Here is an 18,846-nt window from a genome sequence, read left to right on the forward strand (position 1 = left end):
ATAAGTAAGGAAGGGCCAAAGAGGGGTAGGGTAGAAATTCAATGGAAAGTAATTAAACAACAACATGACAGTGGTGGAATTGGCAGGCTAAAGTAATATTTCAATTAGCACTTGAGTATTAATTTTCTGAATTTTCAAATTACCTAAAATAGAGCATCTACCAACAAATAACTTCACTACCCAGAAAAATCTGCTCTAGCATACGTTACCTTAACTAATACCCATGGTAAAACCTATTTACATAGCTGATTATAGAACTATATTGGTTACGGTTGTACACTTAAGGCTATAAGAGTTTTACCTTGGGGCCCATAACCATGTGAGGTGGAAGGATTACACCTAAGAATTTAACAGAACAAATAAATGCAGCTTATTTATTTTCTGTATGTTCATCTACACACCTTCTAATATTAAAGAAATCTCTATGTAAATCTTCATTATTATTAACTATTTGCTGAGAAAAAAGTGAAGCAAGCTGCCAGGCTTTTGAGAGAATTAGGGAGTTTTCAGTTCACTGAAGTGAGAATTAGAGTCTGTTCAACAGGAATACAAATCACGTACCCACCTCCATGGTGATATCAGCTGAAAGGCATCCTTGGGCCCTACCAGGCTTTGCCGGATGCTGTATGGGAAAGCAGAAGTGCTTTCTGGAGTGTGTGTTGCGTAGTCCCACAGCTTGGTCCCATTAGGCCAGACCTTTCTGCTGACACTTCGAAAAACACTCTGTTCCTGTTGATTTTACATCTCCCCCTTTTTAGAAATTACCACACTGTGGCTGCCACTTTATTTTAATAAGAATTTCTACCAGAAGATGCAAACCAGCTTTTTAATAACACAAATCTTAGCAGTGGAAAAAAGAAAAATGCTTTCAAAAGGAACTAAAATAAGAATCAATGTACCTTCCTGATCATCACTACAGAATACATTTCTTACCAAAATTTAATTCTACAAGCTTCCTGCTTGTGTCATGACTAAGTTCAAATTTTTACTTCTATTTAAAGACCCTATGAATTTGCTCCAGTCACCCGAATCACTTCTGTTCCTAACATTTATTTAGAATCTTTCCACTTTTCTATCAGTGGCACTTAACTTTCATTAATCTCCACTCTGGGGGAAAATTTTCAGCAAATTTTCTGAATTTAAGAATAGTTGATAAATTGAGTTTGGTATTAACATATACATGCTAATATGTATATTCGATAAAATAGGTAAACAAGGACCTACTGTATAGCACATGGAACTATACTCAATATGTTGTAATAACCTATAATGGAAAAGAGTCTGAAAAAGAATATATGTACATATATATGTATATATATAAAACTGAATCACTTTGCTGTATACTTGAAATTAACATAACATTGTAAATTAACTACACTTCAATTAAAAAAATTTAAAGAACAGTTGATAACCAAATCTCAAATAAAAATAGATTTTTTTCTATCTGCTCAATAATGTCCCACAAATCATTTTTTTTACTGAGGTATAGTTGATTTTCCCACAAATTAATTTTAACATAATTTTATCAATTAAAAATACAGTTTACATATGATTAAAGAAATATCTCACCTTAAGTTTGAAATCACCAATAAAAGGAGAAAAAAAGAATAGCCAACTTTCCTAGAAAACACTTAGTTTTAACACTCGATGCGTTTCCAAGAGCATTGGGAAAATACTCTATAAAAAAAAGGCTCTGTGGTTGCTGTCCTGAATAATATCTGCAGCCTCCCCTGACTACACAGCTGTACAAGCCAAGAGTGGTGTAGTGGCCTGAAAACTGAAATTCTGTGCCGCTTCAGTAATCACAGATCCTTACTGTCCAGGGGCTCCATTAACCATGTTCCAGGAGACTGGCTCCCGTCCATGCAGGTGGATTTCCCTTCAGCTTAGATACGTCCTTCCACCAAGGAGAATTAGGAGAAGTAAAATATTATACAGAATATTCTTTTAAAGTTGTAGTAGAAAATCAGCCACCACCCAAAATTACACACCCATACTAGACAAGTAGGGAAAACAAGGTGATCCTGACATTGGATCATAATGGATTCCAATTTCAGCTAGAAATTTCAATTGATTTGCAGTTCCCATCACCAACTACTGAAAGGAGAGAGCTATAGATTACTTTATAGTACCATATAAAATGCTTTATGGGCTGAAAAGGTTATAACCATTAAGGATGATGAAGAAAGTAAAATCAAAATAAAATTAATCATGTATAATATTTGCTTTTGATTAATATGATTGTAATATTGCTACGTTAACTAGATGTTAGTTCTTGAGAAGTATGGTTTGAGAAGCTGAAATATTTTCATGCAGAAGACAAGTTATATCAGTGTGCCTGGAAGAAAAACAGTACTTTATTACCATTTGTGAGAATTAATCCATTCAATAAAGTAGAATAATAAAAATAAATACATTGTATATTTTCACGTTTCAGATCAAGAATAGCTAACTTTTCATCATTCACATGACAGGAAAGAAGGTATGCATGGCTAATCTAAAATCAAAATTACTTGACTATGAAATGTTTCTGATAGATTATTTTTCTGCAAACTAAAATTTCTCAGTAGGTTTCACTTAAGTACATAGTTAAATGGTCTTTCTAAATCAAGTAAATGCAAGTTAACGGGTAAAACTGAAAATGGTGAGATAAGTTTTGCAAAAGTTAACAAGTTTTGTGTATAATATACAAGTTTCTATATAAAAATATGCAGTCAAACATAAGCACCTACTGTGCTATTTAGTGTTCTCATCTATATATTTCTTCTAGCATAACATTGAATCAGTAATGCTCAATGTATTTTTCAATTTTTGAAGTACAACTCAGAAGTCATAAGTAATCTGTATCAGATGAATGATTTGGCCATATTTACATTTTTATGGCTCTCATAACCACATATGCCTCTGTCCATAGAATTTACTCAGATACTAATGTAGAACTTATAAACTTTCTACAACTTAAAATAATTTTTTTAAGTATAGAAATAGTTTTTAAAAATGAAGCTTCATACCAGGATTTAGCCATTTTCAATTCCATAAATGGTATTTTGAAAAGTTAGCCTTCTAACTTTTCAAAACACACAGCCTGCCTCAGAAAAATAAGACATCAGAAAGAGCCTCATGGAAAGAGAGAAATAATTCATATACATTCTCGAACAGGATTCCTTTGTAGCAGCTTAAATATAGAGTACAATCAATGAAGGTAACAGAAAAGTCCTAGTCTAACAGTTATAGAAGGAAAAGAAGCCAGATAATTATTGCAGATATTTGTGTATCAAAGAATGGAAAAGAAAGTTTATAAAAGTAAAATAAAAATAAATTGTATAACATATAGATTCAAATTTATCTGAATAGTTGATCGTGCTTAACATATTTTGGCAATAAATAAGTAAATCTGGTTTGATTTTTTTATTGAAATAGCAACAATTAACCTCACACAGATTTCATGTTTCATTAAATTATCCTGATCAGCATCTAAATCTATTATCTCCTAGAAAAAAGATTGTAGACCAACTGGGGTAGGGAGACAAAATTCAAAAGGGAGAATTCTTCGATCTAAAAGATTTTTTCCAAAATAAAGACGATAAATATTAAATATGAATCAGAGTAAGAAGCACATAATATGCGTAGATCCACAATCTCCATCTATCTGAGATTTTTTTTCCAGGTAATCTGGAGAGCAGACACAGGCAGAGGGCCATTCCTCATTCCCCAGGAAGGAGATATGTTTGGCTTGGGGCAAACTTCCTTTCTCCCGAGGGAGAGTGACAATGTCTTCCGATCATAAAAGAGAGCGTCTCTTTCTCCCTAAACCAAAATGTAGCAAATAGAACTCTCCCACACCCGTGTATACTCATACATACATATTTATACATACTTATACATATTAGACATATGTATATATTTATACATACTATAAATCTAATATGTAATTTTTATCTTTAAAAAGTAATAAAACGTTATAGCCATGAGTTTTGAAAGAGATTTTACAGCAAGAAAACCTAGTCAATAAAAGAAAATGAAAATAAATATAAAGAATATGAATGATCTTAAAAACTGAATATTTCTATACTTAATCCTAAACTCCTCTTTCCCATAAGGGAATATGAAGTAAACATAAGTGGGCATAGTCTGACTCAATGCTATAGGAGAATGGAAGAAAGTCATATCCTGAAAGTGAAATATAGACCAAGATGGAAAGAAGAGTAAAAGAAAAAAATGAGGAGGATACAAAAGAAACAAAAAGGAATATAAATTTAATAGAGGCAGGAAAAGTGTATGGAAGCAAAGAAGCTATTACAGAGGGTGATTTATAGGGAAACAATCTGCTTTGGGTGAAGGTAAAGGTTAGAGCAAATTCTTCCAGTTTAGTGAGGAAGAATATCTAAATGGCAGTCTAGCTGGAGAATGGCTGGAAACTAATATTTGAGGAATACAGGGAAATATTTGAGAAATAGTAACAACAATAATCTATGTATATACCAATTTATAGTTTGTAATGTACTTTCACTATTTCATTTGACTTTCACCACAATGAGTTAAGTATTTTTATTACAAATAAGAAGAGGAATCTGTGATTCAGAGTATTAAGTGATTTGCCTAACATAGGTTGCGCTCTCTCTCTCTCTCTCTCTCTGACACACACACACACATCCACAGCAAGTTAAGTGGTACCACCAGGACTTGAACCTACATCTCCAAATGTTTTAATTATATTTGCCAACATCCACTCAAGCACTTAACCAAGAACCTATTAATTCCTCCCTTTTCCCCCATTATATTTAATCCATTAGAAAATCCATAAATGAGATCCACAACGTTATATGGAGTGGTCACTTATTATGCCCACCAGCCATGATCTGCCTGTGCCACCGCAGGCTTTTGACATACTACTTCTTTCTTCTGGAAAACTCTCCCCTACACCTCCTCACCCTTCCGCCTTCACACAATCACCCATCCTCCACTCAACATAATTAATTCCTACACATGACCTCAATCACAACTCTCTCAGTACAGCTTCAGTGTTACTTGTTTTCATAAAACCATGAACCTATTCTCCATAGTATTGGTCAGTTGTACTTTTACAGTTTTTTGCTTGCGATTATTTGATTAATATTTGCCCTACCCCTAGACTCTAAGTTCCATGCATACAGGGTCCACGTGTGTTCTTTTTCTTTTCCTTTTTCTTCTCTCATTCTTATTTATTTATTCATTAATTGATTGCTAACTGTGTCTCCACTACCCAGCACAGCACAGAGCCTATGTTGTACACAAGTTTTATAAGCATTCCTGAATGAGAATGAATGGAGTTTACATTCTAGGGGCAGCAGATCATACAGGGCTTGTAGGTAAGGAATTTGGCTTTTTAGCTGAGTGCAGTGGGAAGCTACTGAAGGATTTTGGGAGTGAAGGGGGTATGATCTAATTTTAAATTTTTAAAAATTTACTCCTTCCATTGTATAAAGAAAAGACAGGACACAGAAGAGAGAATAAGGAAGGGATACCTGCCGGAAGCAGCAGCAATTGTCCAGAAGACAAATTACCACAGCCTGGCAGGGGCAAAGCAGTAGAAGCTAGAAAGATGTGAACAGACCAGGCACATATTGGCCAATAAATGGACAGGTCTTGATGATGGTAATGGGCTGTATATGGGGAATGAGCAAGAAGAAAACAGTGAAACTTAGTTTTAGGTTTGAGATACTCAAAAGACAACTAAATAGGGTAACTAACTTCAAATACAGGTAAAGGGAAGAGCTCTTATGGAAGAATCATCAAAGGAAAGATTCTAAGAAATAGAAATTTTAAAATAATAATATATATATATATATATATATAAAACCTTCTAGAAATCGAATATAAAGGAAAAGATAAAAGATAAAAATCATAGTCGTTTCCTACAAAATTAATGCTAGTCACATAGTTTTTAAAGTATCCTAATACTTTAATATTTAAGAATCTATTTTTGGATTTTGAATCTGGTAAACATGAGACACCTAAATCACACAATTGTGTCATAATCTGGGATGCTTCACATTTCTTTTCAGATTTTTGCACATTTATTTATCCTCAGGACACCTCCAAATACAGTTCAGAGTCACTAAAGTCTTGAAACCAATGGAAATATCATTAATGAAATCTTAATGCCATATCCAAGTACATAAGTCCTCAGAAAACTATCACCAACTGCTTGATAACCATTTCCTATGTCAATTATATGCTACAGTTTTGCTTTACAATGACAGTGGTTCGCTCAGAGTTGGATTGAAAATGTTAAAATTCAAATTAATCAAAGTCATATCCTAGCATACCATACTAAAATTATATGATAAACAACTAATGGATGACAGGGAAGGAACAGGAGATACATGTTGCAATAACATATTAATAGGCAATAAATAAAGAATTATTCAGAATCAGAACTATATATATATATATATATATATATATATATATATATATATATATATATAGTGAAGTTAAATTGTTTTCAAGTCAGAAGAAGACCTATATATAGCTGAGAAATAACAAGGCACTAAGATCCCTGTTCACCAACAAGTGTTCTGCTAAGAAAAAAGCTTTTCCCCTTCTGCAAGTAGACATTATTGAAGATCCTATAAAGCAGGAATTATCAAAACACAGCACAGTGTTTTCACACAGGCTCTCCACTGTAAATTGCCAAATAAGTAGACTGTACTGCTTCACTTTCCAGGCTGTGTGACCACTGAGGCTACTGGTATGAATACAATGCTCCCTCACGCCATCACCATATAACCTCACACTGAAGGAAGACTGTATTTAAGACCTTGCTAATTAGCAGCGAATTACAGAGGCTTTTCCAGGTACCTTTTTTCCTAGTCCCCTTCCAGTCCCCAGAACCTTCTCCCTGCTACTTGCTTCATCAATAGAAAATACTGTCTCATACTCCAAAGAATAAGATGAAGCTCTCACCCCCAAGATCCATATATTACCCTGGGGTTGGATCTGTTTTCTTCTTTCCACAGACTAACCTCACTTGACTCCCTTGTGCCGGAGAACTTAAAGACTGACAAGTTTCAAACCAGAAAAAGAGATCCAGTTTCAAAGCAAATAGGCATGTTAGAACATTATCTTATTACAGTAAATGGTTTTATTAGACTTCTATTGAGGAAAGAACAGAAGAATGGTAAGAGTAACAGTAAATTAATGAAAACTACTCCCCAGCACTGTGGAGTGGTATGACCTTAATCAGAAAAGGGGACAAAGATTTGTTTAAAAATGTCTACAGGGCTTTAAAACAGAACATTTTTATGGAAAAAAAACACAAAAAAACAACCTACGTTTTCCTATCATATCTGCGTATATTCATAAAGATATTACTAATAAGTTAAAATTAGAATTTTTCAAGAGTATTTATCTCTGCCCCATATATTTAAGAATCTTTTTATTAAATTTCAAGGTTTCATTCTGTCTAAAATTACTGCCCTTCTGGATAATCATGCAACCATTATCAGATTCCACTTAAACTTGAATATATTGAAATTTGTTCCTGAAAACAAGTGTAGTATCTCCATTAAATCTTAGTTTAATACTGAGTGAATTAAGTCAGAAAGAGAAAAACAGATATTGTATATTAACGCATATATGTGGAATCTAGAAAAATGGTACAGATGAACTGGTTTGCAAGGCAGAAAGAGAGACAGAAGTAGAGAACAAACATATGAACACCAAGGGGAGAAAGGGGGGAATTGGGAGATTGGGATTGACATATATACACTAATATGTATAAAATAGATAACAAGAACCTGCTGTATAGCACAGGTAACTCCACTTCGCTGTACAGTACAAACTAACACAACATTGTAAAACAACTATACCTCATAAAATTAACCAATCAATCTATCTATCTCAATTTAAATCTCTTTGATTTCCAGAGTTTGGTGATTTTTTTTCTCATTGCCCATAAAAGAATATTGTATTGTTTTAATAAAAACAAAAAATATATATCTTAGCATAACTACTAAAGAACCTGAATTATACTGGGAATCATAACAAAGCTATACTATAGTCTTATCAAACATAATACTAAAAATGCTTTTCTGTGCATGTTATTTTTTGCTATATTTTGTTTTAAAGGGTGAAAATAATATTCCAGTACACCTAGAAAATTTAGTAGCTACAGAAAATCATATCTACAATTATCATCTTGTAATCTTTTCTGATTCAATTTAGATAAAAAAATTCTAAAAACCTCTCTGAACAAAATTTTTTTAAATTTATACATTAATCTTATTTAAATAAATGCACAAAAATATAAAATTATTGAAAATGAGACAACTTGTTTTAGTCTAAAATTATTTCATATGGAATCAGGAGTCCTGGATTCAACTCCCGCTTTTTCCATTTATTAGATACAGTGTATGATTTGGGAGAGTTGCTTAACTTCTCTGATCCCAGTTATATCACCAGTAAAAATGCAGCTGACGCCTGTACTGCTGTGAAGGCTGAATTAGAAGGCTAGCACTTTCTACCCATGTCACCTTGGGCAAGTTACACAGTTTTACAGGTTCTCAGTGTCCTCATAGATAAAATAATGGTGATTATAAATGTATCTACCTCTAAGATTGCGGTTATGAATAAATGAGATTATTTGTGTAAAGGGCTTAGAACCATGCTTGATACATAGTAAGAGCTCAGTAGCAAGATCACTATTTGCATGGTTGTCATTATACAGGGAAAATGCAACAAACACAGTGTCCTAGAAAGAAAACACTCAGACAGGTTTCAGAGGCAGTCCGAGCTGGATTAGAATGCAAGGTTAATGTTAAGGTCTGAAATGCCTCCAGCCCATAGCCCTTAATGGGTACTTGATTAAATACCTACCTGTTATTATGACAACAGATTCTCAATTCAGGTGAGTCTACTCTAAAAGGAAGACTGCTCCTTTCAAACTGCCAAATCCCACTGGTAACTTTTCTCATCAGATGGGACATTCTGTTGAAGCTTTCAAAAGACACAAGCCTGAGCTTCAACTCTCTGGAATAAAAGGAAACTTAAATGCAGGAACATTTAACTGCATTGATTTAGTTCCTTATGAGGCCAGAAAAAAATGTCATGATCTATTAAAAACACTCAAAACCTCTGGGAGCTAGGACGGATGTTGGAATTCTTTCGAACCATGGAAGAAATGATTCAGTATGCAAGGACGTGCTAGGAGGCTTCTAATGAAACTCAGCTCACATTCATCATGTGCTGGATCCTGGAACAGCTTTTGCTTTGTCCCAGATGGTAGTTTAAATATGTTTCAAACTATTGTTGGTTTATATAGTACATGACAGAAGATAATTTAAACACAATGTCCCAACTGTATATTTGTTTTGGTTATAACACTTACTGTGTGTGCAATAAATGCCCCACTACAAAAATAATAAAAAATGTTTTTCTTGTACATAAATCATTCCCTGCTTGGTTGCAGTGATTAGAAAATGTGGATTAAATGCATGTCATACTTTTTTTTCAAGTTCCTACTGAGGATCTCTGTCCAGTTGAGTTCTTTTATGATTTAAATTTATGTGGGTTATAAATAAGACATATTTTATCCCTTATATTTGATTTATAGAAATAACTATGTAAACATGGCTATAGTATAAGTTTTTTAATGTTAAATATTATAAACTAACAGGCAACAAACAAGAGAGACTCTGATTATGCTAATTTTTCAATATTATTAAACATACAACATAACTGAGATACAAGTCTGGTTTTCAAATTAAAGATTCCATTTTTAATAAATCTCCACAGTAAAACTAAATGTCTCAGAAACATTGAGAGAATAAAAGAAGTATTTGTTTTTCCCCTTGGAGAATACACTTTTCACCTGGAAAAACAGCTGACCAAATTAAAGCCATGCCGGGTAATAGAAGTGAGAGCATGGACTGCTGCATGGTACTGGCTCTACCCATTACCGGCTATGGTATATCGTTCCACTATCAGAACCCCACTTTCTTTACATGCAAAGTGAGGAGCGCATTCTATAAAGTCCCTTTAACACTGTATGCCTGTGACTCTGCCTTTTGGTGCTTTTATTCCATAAGAATATGGGCTCTGGAGCCAATCTGTTCAGTTCTAATCTCAACTCTGCCACTTACCTAGACAAGTATCTTTACCAAGGCGTTTAGCCCCTCTTTGCCCTAGTTTTCTTGCTTTTGTAGTTCATGATAATAATCATGCAGTATGAAAGCATTGTCTATCTGGCAGAGAAAAGGACCTAGAAGCATCATAGAATTTTACAACACCATTAAAACTGCTAGGGAAAATGGTTATTTGGCCCAATGTTTACTGTGATTATATCAGACATACCTTCTAGGAGAATAAATACACATACCACACACTCACAGGCAGACAATAACATTAAGCACATTTATAATCCTGTTACTTAAGAATTATGAATAATGGCAGAAATATAGATATATCCTCCATATGTTTATTTACTTACATATTTTATTCTTTTGTATAACGTACTTGAAATTTTGAATAGATATGAGGCAATCTAACCTAGTTGACAAAGACAGACCTACTTTCCAAACACAAGTCTGTCATTTCCCAATTCTATGGTCTTGAATAGGACACTCAACTTCCTCAGCGGCTTCATGTACAGCATAGATACTGGTATAACAATAGCTACCACATTAAGTTACTGAGAAGATTACAGGGAAAAGAGGTTAAGGAGCCTGCAAGACGCTGGCTCACCATGAGTGCTCGCTAAATGGTAGCAGTTATCTTCTTGGTTGGCTCAGTCCCTATGCTTAACTCCTATGGCAGCAATTGGCAGGTAAGGCTGTCATGACTCAGCTGTAACTGAATTTATGTTTTCTCACTCAACTTCCAAAAAGGCATGTTGAATCTGCTCATCAACTCATGGAGGGCACCGTGCTCAGCAATGCAAAGTAGAAGAATATGCATTGAACCTTCTTTGCTGAATGTCATTAGAGGTTTTAACAATCAACTAATAGCTAACATTTACTGTGTGCTTACCATGTGCCAGGCACCATTTGAAGTGATTAACAAGTTGTTCAATCTTTACAAAGATCACTTCTCACCACTCCTCTCCTATCACACTGGCCTCTTAGCTGGTCTTCCGACTTTGCCCTACCTAGTCTCTTCTCAAAATAGAAGTCAAAGTATTCTTATTAAAACAGTCAGATCATGTTATTGTTTGTCCCTAATTCTCCAATGCTTCATCTCACTCCAAGCCATAACAATGACCAACAAAGACCTACAAAATCTGGGCCCCATTACCACTCTGACGATCTACTGCTCACCTGCCCAGCTCCTGTCACAGGGAATCCTTACGTTCCTCAAACACGCCAAGCACTTTCCATCTTGGGATCTTGCATTTGCTGTTCCCTCTGCCAGGAATGCTCTTTCCCAAGTCACCCTCACTGATAGGACCCCTACCTCCTTCAGGTCTTCACTCAACAGTCATCTTCTCAAAGAGGTCTTCCCTGACAACTTTGTTTAAAATTGCAACCTCCTCCATTCCCCACTTCTAACCTGGCCCTATCCTCCTTCCGCCATTTAACACACTACACATTTTCCTTATGTTGCTCATTGTCTTTCTTCGCACTCCACTCTACCCAGAAGGTAAGCTCCCTGGGATAGGGATTTTTGTTTATTTTTTCAGTGCTATATTCCCAGTGCCTAGAATGTCCTGGAACACAGTAAGTATTCAAAAATTCACTCCTGAATTAATGAACAAGCCCTAGAAGATAGATCATTTGTATCTCCACACTTTACAGATGAGAAAAATGGAGAAGGTGCCTGAACTTGCAGTAAAATGCAGAGGCAGGATCAAAACTCACTCTCTACAATGCACACTTGATCACTATGCTATTCTGCCTCTCAAGATAAATTCATGATTTCTTACCATGATGCACCTAACTTTCCATAATCTGGGCCGCCCTATTTCCCCAGACCTATCTCTTAGACCTTCAACAACAGAATTGCTTGCGGTTCCCAGTGCAAGCCACAATTTCTCACCCACTTCTACCTTTGCTATAGCTAGTTCTTCTCCTAAATGTTCTTGCTTTCTTCTTCTGCTATTTCCCTAGCTTTCTTGTACTCACATTTCAGGATCTATCTGGGGATATAGGAGAAGGAAGGAATGTCCACCTTCCTGAAGGAGATTCTTGAGTGGGGTGCCTTCCCTTGGACTACCATAGACCACTGCACATGTTCCCAGAGATGCATGTCCCACGTGTTATTAAAATAACATATTTGTCTTACCCATTAGATAACTAATTAAATGACCAAATAATTAACTAATTAATTAATTATGTGTATCCCCAGAATCTAAAAATGAGACATAGCATAGGACTGATAGTTAATCAAGTTTGAACTGAACAATGGCCACCAAAGTCCACTAGAAAGTTTATGTGTTACGGTGTAGAAGGGTAATCCCTGCTACCAACAGTATCAAATACCACTCTTGTTCTTTCAAGGAGAATATATCCATTTATTCTGAAAGAAAGAAAGAAAGGAAGGAAGGAAGGAAGGAAGGAAGGAAGGAAGGAAAGAAGGAAGGAAGGAAGGAAGATCCATTTATTCATTCATTCAGCCAACAAACTTATTTGAACCTTCTATGTGAGACTCCATGGAGAAGCTAAGCCTTCCCCTACCTGAGCCCTGTACCCACTCCACCACTACCTCCAACTAGGAGCTAACATTCTCATATTCACTGTAGTGCCACATAATTTCACATGAGTGATACAGACAAGGTGCTACCAGAACTGTGATGCAAGAGATATCACTTCAAGCTGGGGGGATAGGAAAGACAATATGAAGGGAATGATATTTAGCCTGAACTAAAAGAATTGGTTGTATTGTAATATTCATATTTTATATAGGAGGAAAAGAAGATTTCTCCTAAACCAAATCTTAAAAGATGGGATAAAGTGAGGTATCCTTTGTTACATCCAATTATAAGGAATGAAATAATTTAGGTGTTTCTAGGAGAAAATTGTACTGTATGCTAGTAAAATATTCAAAATCTCTACAGCTGACCCCAGGAATGAGGAGAGGCAGAGACGACAGGGAGAACAGAGACCAGTCATAGTCACCATCGTGGAGGCAGTGCAAAGGGAGCTTATAAACACTGGCCTCTCCAGTTTTATAACAGGGTCTGGAAAATACTGGCCTGGCTTTCACACCTGCCTCCAATTGGACTTTTGATGGGACTGTCTCTCTGTTTAAGTAAATATCTGAAATAATTAAAATGAACAAACCATAATCAAATCACCATGAAGAACTGCTTTACCAGTTTCAAACAAAAGAGAACATAAAAACCAGCACAAAAAAATTAATACACCTTGTTCTACCAAATACAAAACTAATCTATGCTGCTAAGGAAAAAAAAAAAAAAAATCACTGAGAAATCACCGAAAACCAATATGCTTACGCTAAGCATTTACTAGGACCAAACACACACACAAATATTGTTCAGCACAAGCCTACATCTTATAGTAAAATTAAGAATCATAAACAAGCAAACAAACAGCAAAACTATAGAGCAGGAGTCAGCAAACAAGGGCTTGTGGGCCAAATCTGTCCTGCCATTTGTTTTTTGTAAAATAAAGTTTTAGTGAAACATAGACTCATTCATTTATTTACATACTGGCTGACACTGCTTCTGCCCAACAAAGGCAGAGTGAAGTAGTTACAGCATAGACCGTACGGCCCACAAAACCTGAAATATTTACTAACTGGCAGAAAAAGTCTACAGACCCCTACACTAAAGTAGTAATATAACTCTTTTATCTGTGACTAGTGTAGCTGATGTAATATTTCCTGATTATGGAAAACTTTTAATTCTACAAATTTTCAAAAAGCTTTTCATTTAATAATATAAATTTATTATCATCATATGGTGATAATGCTCTCATCTGTTCATAAATATTTAAGATTTTAGTTTTCATAATCTATAGCTACTTGGGTTTTACTATAAATAGTAAGGTGATGTGTAACTGTACATTTATGTGTAGTGTGTATACATTTTTGTAAAAGTTTCAGCTTCATTGCAGAACATAACCACTAAGCTAAAAAATTAAACCAAGCATAACTGACCATTTGTTACGAAGAATTTGTTTATAGAATGTCAGGGTTTCTGGTTGAATAAATTGCAAATTCATTCAGTTGTGAAATAATTATTTAATGAATAAGCTGTAAAAAATGTTATTGACTTTGGTTCATGGGAATACATAGTCTAGACTCTAAAAATCATCTCAAAACACTACAACTCTAGTACTAATTGAAATCTCCGAGCACTCAGGTATTTTTATCTCTGCCCTATTCCCAAAAGGACTCAGGCCATGGAGTCCTGACAGCTTTCAGTCTGGCCTCCCTAACTGTACACTCCCTGACTGCAACCAAACTTCTACTTGGCTGCTAGAGGAATCTTTGTAAAAAAGCAAGTCTAATTCTATTACTGCTTAAACTCTTATAATGGTTCCCCATAGTTCACACAACAAAAGTTCAACCTCTTTCACCAGGCATTCAAGGCCTTTCAAAAGCTGGCCTCTGAGTTATCTGCAAAACCACCATCTTGCACATGCTGTCCTCCCTTCCTGGAACACCCTCCTCCCCTTCTATGCCAGTTGAGCCTAAACATCACTCCTCAGAGAAGTTAACCTGATGCTTCCCCTGTCTTCATCCCAGGTAGATTTGGTCATGCTCTTTTGTATTTCCTCAGTCCCTGGTCCTCAGAGCTCAATGACTATCACCCAGTAGACTGTGCACTGAGTTTCTATATGGATATGTCACTGTCATCTTTCTGCTTCTGAAGTCCAGCACATTCCGTCATCCAAAGTGCAGACTGACCAAAAATCTGTTGCATGAATGAATGTATCAATGAAAACCAACACAGAAAGTCAAGTAAAACATAGTGAATAAGAACGTGAATTCTGAAGACTGATCTAAATCCCAGCTCCACCACCTACTGGCTTTTACATTATTATTTTGTTTTAGTTGAGTAAGTATAGTTGATTTAAAATGTGTTAGTTTCAGATGTACAGCAAAGTGATTCAGTTATACACACACACACGCATATATACATACATATATATGTATGTGTGTACATATATATATATATATATTCTTTTTCAGATTCTTTTCCATTATGAGTCATTACAAGATTCTGAATATAGTTCCCTGTGCTATAGAGTAGGTCCTTGCTGTTACATTATTAAATATCTGTAAGTTCCAGTTTTCCTCATATATAAAACCGAGATAAAATAGCATCTACTTCATATGGTTGTATGAAGATTAAATAAAATAATGCACATAGAATACTTAGCACAGTGCCTGTTATGCAGTAAGATAGCTATTATTATCATATGTACAGCTATTGTCATTTACTTTGTATTAGCATATTGCTTTTTTCACAGATTAAAAAAAAAATAACCTCGAAAGGAATCCAGGAACCCACTAAAATCTTGATAGTCATAAAAGTCATACTGTTGCACCAAGGGAAAACCTGGAAATTCAGAACATACACAAAGGAAAAAACTTACCAGCCAAAGACAAAGGTGGTTAGGATTTTCATCATGTGTTATTAATACAATAGTATAATATTTAAAAGATAAACACATTCATTCGTCATGTTTTCCTTAAGGAATTTCTCCTTAAAGGGTTATTTTAATGAATAGATCACATATTTAAAGTTTCTTATGAAGATGGTTTAATAGACTCTTATGATTGTAATAATTATGCATGTTCCAGAACCCTCTTACAGGGCATGAACACAAACCACGTGTCCTATTCATGGGCATGACTCACACAGATATGCCAGTCTCATCACAGTCAAAAGTGTACAAAATACGAAACATGTGCTATGAAAAGTCAAGACTCAACTAAGTTTAGCAAGATGAAGTTTCTTAGGATTTTACAAAAACTTTGCTTTTAATTTTTTAAGCACTAGAAAATTAACTGGACATACAGAATACAGAAGGCAAGCGGAACAGAGTGGTTAACGATCTAACCACTGTGATCAGTAGAAGTTTTAAAAGGCGATTTTGTGAGAAGGTACTCATAATACTCCTCCACTCTGACACTTCCATCAATTAAAGCTCATCTGAAAATGATGGCAACCAGTATAAGAATGCATCACTCCTGAAAGACACCGAGTTACAACATATTTTGTACAAATATGTGTGATTAACACTGAGATTAACTAAATATTGGCCAATAAAAGTCACTCGTTCCTGAAGAAGGATCAGCTATTTTCAGTCACATATTTGTGCTAAATTCTGCGTAATTCTTATTACATTAACATTTTTAAATTGAAGTATAGTATTCAATACTGAATTGACCTAATATTGTGTCAGTTTTAGGTGTACAGCAAAGTGATTCAGTTATATTTTTTCAGATTATTCTCCATTATAGGTTATTTATTACAAGATATTGAATATAATTCTCTGTGCTATACAGTAAATCCTTGTTGCTTATCTATTTTATGTATAGTAGTTTGTATCTGTTAATCTCATACTCCTAATCTACACCCCCCTTTCCCCTTTGGTAACCGTAAGTTTGTTTTCTATGTCTGTGAGTCTGTTTCTGTTTTGTATACAGATTCATTTGTATTCTTGTTTGTATTTTTTTATGACACTACATATAAGTGATATCATATAACATTTGTCTTTGTTTGACGTACTTCACTAAGTATAATATTCTCTAGGTCCATCCATGTTGCTGCAAATAGCAATATTTCATTCTTTTTTGGCTGAGTTCATTACATTAACATTTAATAAGAGATGATGAGAGAATGAGAGAATAGACTATTAATACTCATCACATTAACTTCTATTTGTATCACTATTGTGAAGGGTAGCCACTTGTTAGCTTGATGTTAAGTATTTAATGGCACCATTTCAATGATAAAAATATCACTATGGCCTTCGGTTTGCATTGAAAGGTGGAAAGAAAATTTTCTAAAAAGAGTTAACAAAGGAATAAGTAGGATTCTAATATATATGTTCATTTTTCTCATATTATGGAAATAGGTTCATGATTATGAGAATTTTTTACTTGCATAATTGCACACACATTACTGCACCCATGTGGTTTGTTTTTCTAATTCACTCCCTGGGGCATCCCATAGGAGTTCCCATCTTAAGTCTGGGGTCTCCAAACTACAACTCCACCCTTCTTGTTCTCTACATTTCCAGACTTTATCTCCTGCCCCCAATTGACACATGATTACCTAAGAAGAGTCCTGCTTCACTCTCCCACTACATAAAAAGCACTACTGAGAAACCTAATTTATAGCTCCATCACTTCTCTGTCATCTCCTTCAGGGCAGGGACTCTTGTACTTACCTTTAAGTGTCTACTGCAGAGCCTGATGCCCAGCCCCTAATAGGCACTCAGTGAATGAAGGTATTCATACATTTATTATGTTGAACCACATGAAATTATCATTTTTGAGGTCAAAAATGGTCAAAGAGTGGTAGTTCTATAAGGTCCAACCTAATATTTTTAGCAAATGACTATAAAGTGCATACTCTGAGGCAGGGACAGTTCTAACATATATCAACACACTTACTTCTCATAACACCTCCTAAGGTAGTACTTTTATTATTCTGATCCTGTAGATGTGGAAACTAAGAAAGACACAGTATGGTTAAGTAAACTACCCAAGGTCAAAAGACCAGTGCATTTCAGTATGTTATTGTTCCTGACATTGATTTTTATAGAGCAAATAAACTCTTATAGTTGAGGATATCAGTATATACTTCTGATTTTAAAAATTAAGACTTTTTGGTTGTTTCCACTGAAAGGGCCTAAACACAATGACACTCCAGAAGCAATGAGCACATCTTGGTTTATAATTGCCATTCCCCAACTAAAGAAGGAGGATTCCTTGGGAAAACTGGCTGATTTGAGAGCCAGAGAAGTGATAGCACAAAGCAAGCCTGGGACATCTTCTTGCTCCAGAGACTAAAAACGGACTCGAAGATTTAAGTGGGGCATATCAAAAGGACACAGGAATTGGTTTGAGGGGCTCCCACTTAAATTCTGGACAGTATGAGGATAAAAAATAAAAACTTATAAAGGATAAAAATATACTTAATTAAAAATAATCCTTGAGCCCACAATAAGAGAAAAAAGGTAGACAGGTCAGAGAAGAACGCTCTTCTTTAAAGAAAAATAGCAAATAATACATATAGAAGAAATAATAGACCTTGGAGATTGCCATTTTGCAGCCCTCAGCATCATAGTTAATTCAGGCAATAATCATTAGTGGATGCTAAAACCACAGAGTGAGAGGTTGAAGAAGAGGATCTTCATGCAACCTGAAGGTATTTACCCCACAAAGCTGGGAAGAGCCACCTCAATGCTGGGCTTGGACTCAGACACTTGTGTGTTTACAACCTTCTGTGCCAGCAAGAACTATTGTGGACTAGAGAAACCCTTCCTGGTAAGACAGATGTAAAAATGTTGCATAAAAATCAAATATCTTGTGCTAGCTTTGGCAGCACATATACTAAAATTGGAACGATACAGAGAATATTAGCATGGCCCCTGCGCAAGGATGACACACAAATTCGTGAAGCGTTCCATATTTTTTTCTCCAAAGAAGGTATACAGATTGCCAACAAACACAAGAAAGAATGCTCAACATCATTAATCATTAGAGAAATGCAAATCAAAACTACAATGAGATATCATCTCACACCGGTCAGAATGGCCATCATCAAAAAATCTAGAAACAATAAATGCTGGAGAGGGTGTGGAGAAAAGGCAACACTATTGCACTGCTGGTGGGAATGTAAATTGATACAGCCACTATGGAGAACAGTATGGAGGTTCCTTAAAA

The 18,846-nt window shown here is 35.1% G+C and overlaps 1 protein-coding gene and 1 non-coding gene across 18 annotated transcripts in view; one reads left to right on the plus strand and one right to left on the minus strand.

The window, feature by feature from the left end:
- Positions 1-18,846, minus strand: part of EYA4 (EYA transcriptional coactivator and phosphatase 4) — a 266,652-nt gene that overhangs the window by 195,911 nt on the left and 51,895 nt on the right. The window lies entirely within an intron of this gene.
- On the plus strand, positions 18,490-18,596 carry LOC112064647 (U6 spliceosomal RNA). Its single transcript, XR_002891581.1, has one exon. It is a non-coding gene; the product is annotated as a U6 spliceosomal RNA (small nuclear RNA).

Source organism: Physeter macrocephalus, chromosome 10 (genome assembly GCF_002837175.3).
Source record: "Physeter macrocephalus isolate SW-GA chromosome 10, ASM283717v5, whole genome shotgun sequence".
NCBI classification, from domain to species: Eukaryota; Metazoa; Chordata; class Mammalia; order Artiodactyla; family Physeteridae; genus Physeter; species Physeter macrocephalus.